Raw genomic sequence first — 8,729 nt, 5'->3', positions numbered from 1 at the left:
CCACAACAGAAAAAAAACAGTATTGAGACATTTTTTTCATGTACACTTTGAGTTACCATAATATACAATCATATCAAGGTAACGTAACAGAGTTTATACCAATCCCCTTCCCCACTCAGGAGTTGGGTAGCCGAGTGGTTAGGACACTTGACTGTCATACAGAGAGATCCGGGTTCAATTCCCGACAACTCCCAGTCCACTTAAGCTGTAAATGAGTACCTGGTTGAAAATGCTAGGGAGAAAAAGGCGGCGTGGAAAGGAACTACCACATAATGCCGAGGCTTAGTACAATGAGCTCCTAACAGCTCATTCCCCTACGTTCAGAATGAACACGGGACTCACCTTTACCTTTACCCCACTCAGGGGTGGTTTTTAAATGTGGTTTAAACCATTCCCAGCAAAATTGCTGTCATTATGATAATCCATGTGTATGGATGCATGCAGTAGGAAAAATGTGTATAATCGTGGAGGATGTGCCCATATATGGACATGATAATGTCATATCAGTACCATATTTGGGCATATCAGTACCATATTTGGGCATATCACTACCATATTTGGCCAGATCTGAATCTGTTTGAACTTGGGATAGATTAAACTACCTGATACACAAAGGTGTCAAAAAAGCATCAGTCATAATCAAATTAAGTTTAGACATCATTTCATTATATAATATCTAATATCCGGAAACACTACTCTGATACGTTGCGTAAAAAATTATACTTTTGATATCAAGAATTATAGGGTCAAAGGAAGTAAATAGTGCAAAGCTATTTTTCTGTTTTTATTTCAAATTCTTAATCCATTATCCTTTCATGTTTTTTGTCACCTATATTTCAACCTGTTTTACCAAAAAAACCTTTTATTATGGAACAAAGCCCAACCCACAGATGTTTAATAAGAAAAAAAACTTTCTGCTCTGATTCCTGCATTAACGTTTTAAGTTAAATTTAGCATATACTAAGATGCCTATTATATTTCCAAGGTTTAAACTATTATTTGTTTATAATGTATACACATAAACAATATATATTATATTTTCAAATTTGAGTTTTATCTGAATTGAACAATTTTATATAAGATCATTATTATTTATTTATTTGTTAATAGAGTGAGACCATGATCAAGCCCAACACAGATGTGTGAACCGAATACGTACATTTAGCAGATCCAGGGAGAGAGAGAGAGAGGGATGGTCGACCCTAAACTAATCTATAACGAAAGAGTTACTGCTGGTGATCATAAATGAATTATGTAGTACTCAGCAATGTAAAAACAATAAATAATGTTTATTAGGCCTAGGGCTGGAAATGAATGTAATTGGTATTAGCAATATATGTTACATCTGCGATTCCTGATATATATAACCAGAATTGAAAGTAAAAAATCGCTAACTTTTGGTATAACTGATCCCGGTCGGTTGAGCAGAATCGCGCATTCCAGCATCACAAGGCTAATGGTTAGTCTAGCTCTCAAACTGGATTACAATCCCTTAGTGTTCCCCAGACATTGATGTTCACAAGAAGTAAGATTGCTGAAGCAATGATTGTTATTGGATTAGAACTTGGAAGTAATTTTCAAAACGTATGGAATTATTATGAAATGTCAAGTAGACAGTAAAAAGAGGTAACAAAGTAAAATAGTATATGCCTTTACTGCAGTATTCATTGCATGCTTGCAGTACTTTACTTGCAATATGTAGTTTGCAACTTGGTTGATTGACTGAAAATGTATAAATTCAAAAGACCTACAGTTTGGGATTTCCCTGAGGCAGGAAGGGTCATGCATTATTTACACTCAGTGCAAGGTCACCTCCAACTAATCAAACAATGAACTTTAAATTAGTTGTGTTTTTTAGTTTTATAATCATTTGTTTGATTAATATATTAACACAAGAACAATTATATGAATGGGTAATCCAACCTGTGAACTAGCCCTGTGGCAAAAAAATAAAATTCTCACAAGTGTGATCAAGATATTATAATATCTTTTATTCGTTAATTAGTATTAGCTCCGCTTGATAACAACAGTGAAAGACTATGATTAAACATAAATGATTTTAAGTATATAATTTCCCAAGTTTAAAGATCTCAGATTAAAACTGTGAAAAACAATAAAATTCGAGACTATAGGCCTAAACAATTGAGCTTATTTACAAGAAAATAGCCAGTGGTAATACTGAATGTTATTTAGTTTGTGTAACTGAGTGTTTAATTTAGTTTAAATGAATATCAATTTCGATTTTGGATTTACTAATTAATTGGAAAGGGGGTGGTGTATAGCATTAAGTACTTTACATTGTATTTTGGCAATTCAGGCTGTTTAAATCCATCAATTCAATAAATATGGCAAATTTCCAAGTGCATATTCTGATGCATAATTTTTTATTTAATGATATTAAGAAATATAATCATACACTGACCATATTCCTGCTAAGTTTACGCTCGCCAAAAAAATTTTTAAATCAATGAGTGGTCATTATGATTACCCAAAATTCAATGCGCTAAAGTGATCAAAACATTACAGTAGTTACCTCAAGGTCAGCTTTTTAATATTATTTTTTTTGTATATCGAGTGAGCGTTTTTGAGTATATATGGACTATTCTATCCCCCCCCCCCCCAAAAAAAAACTCCCCATCTCCAATAAAAAAATCCTCCTGAACAATATGCCTTGGGAAATTATACAAATAAATGCGGAAACCACTGTTGTTTGCTTTTAGCAGAAATCCGACTAAAAGAAACAGGATTATAAATATACAGTATTCAATTCTAAATATTATTTTGTTAAGATGCACAAAAGTCATCTGACAAACCATAGAGATATGGTTGAAGGATGTGCATTGACATTAATTAAGTTCAGTTCTTTTTATCTTCCATTCAGGTTGAAATATAAAATTATATCTAGTGAATGAGACGGAGTTAGTATCACAATACTATTTAATTACATATTTTTCCCACTGTCCTGTAGTCAATGTTACATAGTTGAAAGAAAGTCCTACTATCTATAAATAGCATTTTACAGTACCAGTAGAAAAGTTGGCATAGCGGGGCCAGTCAAAAGGCACTTGACAGTGGTATCTTAATTTATAATAAAAATGGTTGCGAACATCAACAGTGATATTAGTAATTTCTTTGTTTGTTATTTACCACGATAGCGACTACAATTTTCAAGTTATTATTCTGAATTTTTCGGTCTAAATAGGTATACTATATATTTACAGAACATGCCTATTGAAATTCAAGAAAATCGGTTCATTAATAAAACTTTACAAATAAAAAAAAGAAAAATTTGTATTCTTTTAACATGGGCCGACAAGCACCCTCTGTGGCAAAATTTTACGAAGTACTTCACTCAGTTTCTGAGTGCTTCCATCTTGTGATATTATGTTCACTATGGTTTTGTTTACAAACAAAGGACCTGGACCTTGCTGCTGGCACCAAAGAACTGGAACCAGACCGCCCAACTCAGAAAAATGAAACATCGGGAAGATATTTGAAAGCATGGCTAAACTATAGAGGGCACTATAATATTATGACAATTACCTCAAACTACAGATAGGGCGCTATTACAAAATAGAAAGATATTGCCATCTATATAAGCATGGGTATTTCATGGCGTACTAAAACGGAAAATGTTGGGAATATTGTACTTTAGCCACGCATTGGTCTCGGGTATGGAAAGATGCATAATATCAGTGACTGTGGCCAAGCATCATGAGTATTGGGTATTGAAATATGCATATAATTATAAAGTCAATGATGTAATTATGAGAATCAAAGAAACTGTCAGCTGAAAGTTAATATTATATTAAAAAAGTACTAAATAAATATCTAATGACAATTAACAAATACAATACATTCTTTTGTAGTGTGTGAAAAAAGATGTATATTCTATACCATGTATATATTTTCAAACATCGGATATTATGAGAAAAATCTGCAAACAGTGTTTGTGATGATTGTTTTGTGTCAATAGAAATACAAACATAGAGGAGTACATGTTAGTTCACTAACCTAGCTAACAATATAGGCTTAAAAAATTACCTGCCCCTACACACACAGACAAAGCTAGTTATTGTATTGTTAGTGGTTAATGAGGGAGTATAGCCGTAAAAAAACTTAGTCGGTTTTCATCGAAGCAAAAGCATTCTTTGTTGTCGATTTCACGACCATTGAAAGCGTTAGCTGTTGCAAGCGACAATTTTGATACAGAAATCGAGAAAAAACATTTAGGTTGGGCTTCTCTGATCGATATTATGGTTGATATTTGTTTGGAATATAAACAAACTGCCTATTTTTGTGTTCACACATTTTTGCAGGCTTCTTGACATAAGTGAAAACCAAAAAATGATTATTTTGAGTACTGATGCATGCTGGTCTATTAACCCAATCCCCAATTTTAACTAAATTAACAATAATTCATATGGGTATAATATATATATATTGTTAATCCTGGGCTATTAATACTCCTCCAACCTGTCTCAATTTCATTTTAAAAGCGAGTGACATGGGTCAGTACCTCAATAACAAAGGATGGAAATATAGTAACTTTTAAACTATTAAAACAATTTTAATAATTAAACAAACATTTAACTACAACATAAAACTCCTTTTTTCTCTCACTACTTATTATATCAATTTGTAACTATTATCTCTAACACCTGTTAAAATCACAATAAAATTTGTTTTATGTCATTTGTTTTTTTAAAGAAAATGTTATAAAAGGAAAGAACATTTGTTTATTGAGATTTTAACCTTGAGAGAATTATTAGTAATCACCTAATCAATACTGAGTAAAAATATGGCATAATAAAATTAAAGTATACACTATCTTTTCTTTGTTAATTCACTTTAAACCTATTTTTAAAATTGAGCAGATGCGTTTAAAAGATTGAATAAACTCTACAATTTTGTTTCTATTGACAAAAAAAAATCTGGAAAAACCCTGATTCTCCTTTCATATTTGTAGTAAACATTTGTACTTCATTACAGTATAGAGAATAGCAAAATGATATTTACAGTGGGGATGTAGCTAGATGTATGGATTGGTGTCAACAAGTTCATGGTGTGTGTTAAAAAAAAAAAATACTTTCTGGTACCCAGAAGTGGGTGCTATGTTAGCCTGGCTGGAAAGCCTAAAAGTAGGCTTTTTATAGGCTGGGTGAAAGATATTGAATGTGGGGTTCTCCCACTCACCTCTACCCAAGGCATTAACAACAAAAATTCTATTACAAAACTTATCTTCAGTAAAATCCTGAAATCTATCCAAAAAATATAGAGGGCGACAAAGTTTTATTGTTAGGTATTTGTGTGAATGTTTGTATTAGCTCTCATTTATCAACGCTGGAAATTGTTTAAAGGTAAATCGTGACAAATCCTTATTCATCGTTTTGCATCCACGTCAAACACACTTCTTCGTTTCCGAAGCTTATAGATCAATTTACTGCAAAGTATCTTGTTTTCTTCAGTGAATGAGTAGTTAGTTTACTCATGCGAACACAATCATTCTGCTCTAGTCTAGGAAGAAGTGTGAATGAGTAGTTTATGTTTTACTCATGCGAACACACTGCTTCAGTCTAGGAAGGAGTGTCAACAAAAATTGCACCAAAATAAACCTTTGATATTATTATACTACTATTGAAATGGTTACTGAATAGAATCAACAAATTATATTTATTCACAATCCTTGCAAAAATCACAGAAATTGAAAATTAAAATATTTAATTTAGACTATCGCACCTTAATACTGGCATCACCAGGAGTAATACTAATAGTGTTATTATCACATTACTAAGTATAAATTTAATTTATTATTATTATTATTATTAATCAAACAAGAATAACAAATGATTATTTTAAATGCAGCTTAAGCGAACAGAATATGAATTGGGCAGTGAAAAACAAAACTGTAGAACTGTGTAACTTGTACAAAATGAAGATAGGACTTGATAATGCATATAAGTTCATTTACACCAACAACCTTGATAGTAATCAGTAACAGATCAGAAAAATTCCTCAAGATTATGACAATATTATAGCTTTTGCCCTTTATCCATGAAGAAATGTATGATTAGTTGCATAAAGCTCTGTCTATACTGTACTATCAAATCAAACTTCATGTGACAAAAAATGTGATGCGCTCATATATGTACATGATGATGTCATATCACTACCATATATGGGCATATCACAGGCTACCTGAAAGAATACATGCTAACCAATGTCACATTAAACAATATGATGAATTTTCAGATGTTATTACGGTAATTCCTCAATTTTATGAACAAGAAAAAAACAAGGTAGCTTGATAATTTATTGGGTGTGATGACTTGTTATGTCAAGTATAGTAGGCATAAATATGAATAATTTATTTTACAAAAATTAATTACTATGCTAAACATTATCATTTTTTCCAATTTCTCTAACCACGATCACGGCCCTTCAAAATTGTTTAGCGGCCAAATTTTGCGAGAACGTTGTACTATATAATATCCTTATACACTTTCAGAACATAATTTAGTTTTTAACAAAAGGCTATTTGTTAGTGTTACCATGTAAAAAACACAACTTTTTTTTAAAATGAGAAAAACATCTGTTTTCATAAACGAGAGTAAGTTTAATATCATGGTTAAATAAAAGGTAAGTAAGAATAACAAGACCTGAATAAGTCCCTATACTGTAAAAGTTCAACAAACAGGTTTTTCAACTGTTCTGTACGCAAACAAATAGTGTGGTTATGGTTTCCTCAGAAGTAGACAAATGAATCAACCTGCATCGATAATAAAAACCACTTTACACCTGAAAGAAATTTTATGTAGCAACCTTTTAAATTAATAAATTGCTTCTTTTTAACAACATTTTTTCAGGTTTTTCCTAAATGTCATATTAAATATATCATAAATTCATTATCAGAACAATTGCGTAATATAATTGGTAGACAAACCAAAAATTAAATGTTTAAAATGAATTACTACATCGTACCATTAGCCTTGGTCTCCTATTTATTTCAAAGCTTAAACTGCAGCACATAAAACAAAGGTGAAAATCATAAAACCTTTATAACACAAACGAACGTGTGGATCTGCACATAGAGTAAAATAAAATTATAACTATTTTTCTTGGATAACCACAAAAAGGTGTCTCTGCAAATAATAGGCAGTCTAAGCTCTGTCTACACTATCAAACTAAGTTGACAAAAAAAGTGTGATGTGCCCAAATAAGGTAGTGATATGCCCAAATATGGTAGTGATATGACATCATCATGTCCATATATGGGCACATTACATTTTTTTGTCACATAAAGTTTGAAAGAGCTTAACACAACAAAGCAACCTAAAAATCAACTTCGAAGCATTTTAACTCGTTTTCTACCCTGGCTAGGTCGTTTTTCGGGGGTTGGGGATGGGTTTAGCGAAAAGGGCTGAAAGGGTCACAATTTGTAAATGTCAAGCCAAAATCAACCTCAAACTTGACATGTACAGCCTTTTACAAACTGTTTTTATCGTCAATAATCGATTTAGTAGATAGGTACTTATTTACAACATTACATTCTGTGCTCCAGCAAGTGTAATGTGCCACAGGTGAAATAAGGATATGAACACCTTTTCGTTATTAATCACTGGGATATTATGTTGCCAATAGAAGGAAACTTTATTGTTCTTTTGTCAACCACTCTGATGGAAAACACATGATGATGATGTTAATCTCTATAGAGAGGTCAGAAGGGGACCTCCAAAATGTCTGTGATACTTTTAAAATTTTAACAAGTTGGAGCAAAGGTTAAAATAATATGAAAAATGAATCCAGTCAATGTGTGTGTGCTCAGTTATACACATTTTAAAGAATTGTTGAAAATATGTTGATAATAAAGTTCTGTCTACACTATCAAACTAGTTTGACATAAAAAGTGTGATGTATCCAAATATGGTGGTGATATGCTTAAATATGGTAGTGATATGGCATCATCATCATATATGGGCGCATTACATTTTTTTTTTCACATAAAGTTTGATAGTGCAGACAGAGTTTTAGGCCAATGTTCTTTATATCTTGACTGGTTATTCATATTCTTTGCTCAAATTTCATCCACAACTAACTATGCTAATAATCTTGCATTCAGCGCATTGCATTAAAGTTTTTCATCACAACGCTTATTTGAGAGCACAAAATTAGCAGAAATGCAGTCGATATATAAAAATTATATCGTTTTAATAAATTGTTTATTCAGCGCTATGCAGCAGAAACAGACCACAAGATATTGAGATAAACAACAACATGACATAACAGAATTAGAAAAAATCTTTCCGACAAATAATAGTTTTGTTTTCCTCAAAACTAATTACAATTTTCATTAGCAAACTGCGATGCTGTCTAAAATAAACAGGTGATCTAATAAATCAATGGTGCGATATTTTAGTACACAAAATCAAACGGTGAATGGTTAAAATACAGGTTATGTAATAAATCCACTCAACAAATTTGGCGGTTAGGTCACACTAAGTTTATCATTAATACTGAATTCACTCGGTGCTCATGCATTTCAGACTATAAATAGACAGGTAGACGTGACTCGCTTTTGCATGTACCAAAAACGCTACAATTTATACTTGGAAAAACGGTGTGAATAATTTATCATATCATTTTTGGATTAAGATATGATGTGAATTTCGCATGCTTTAAATAGTTTTAAAAGGTTATGCCAAGAAATTATAATATTCCATAGACATGTC

The sequence above is a fragment of the Antedon bifida genome, chromosome 10 (assembly GCF_963402885.1).
Source record: "Antedon bifida chromosome 10, ecAntBifi1.1, whole genome shotgun sequence".
Classification (NCBI taxonomy): domain Eukaryota; kingdom Metazoa; phylum Echinodermata; class Crinoidea; order Comatulida; family Antedonidae; genus Antedon; species Antedon bifida.
The sequence above is the reverse complement of the archived record's forward strand: the minus strand, read 5'-3'. Positions refer to the sequence as shown.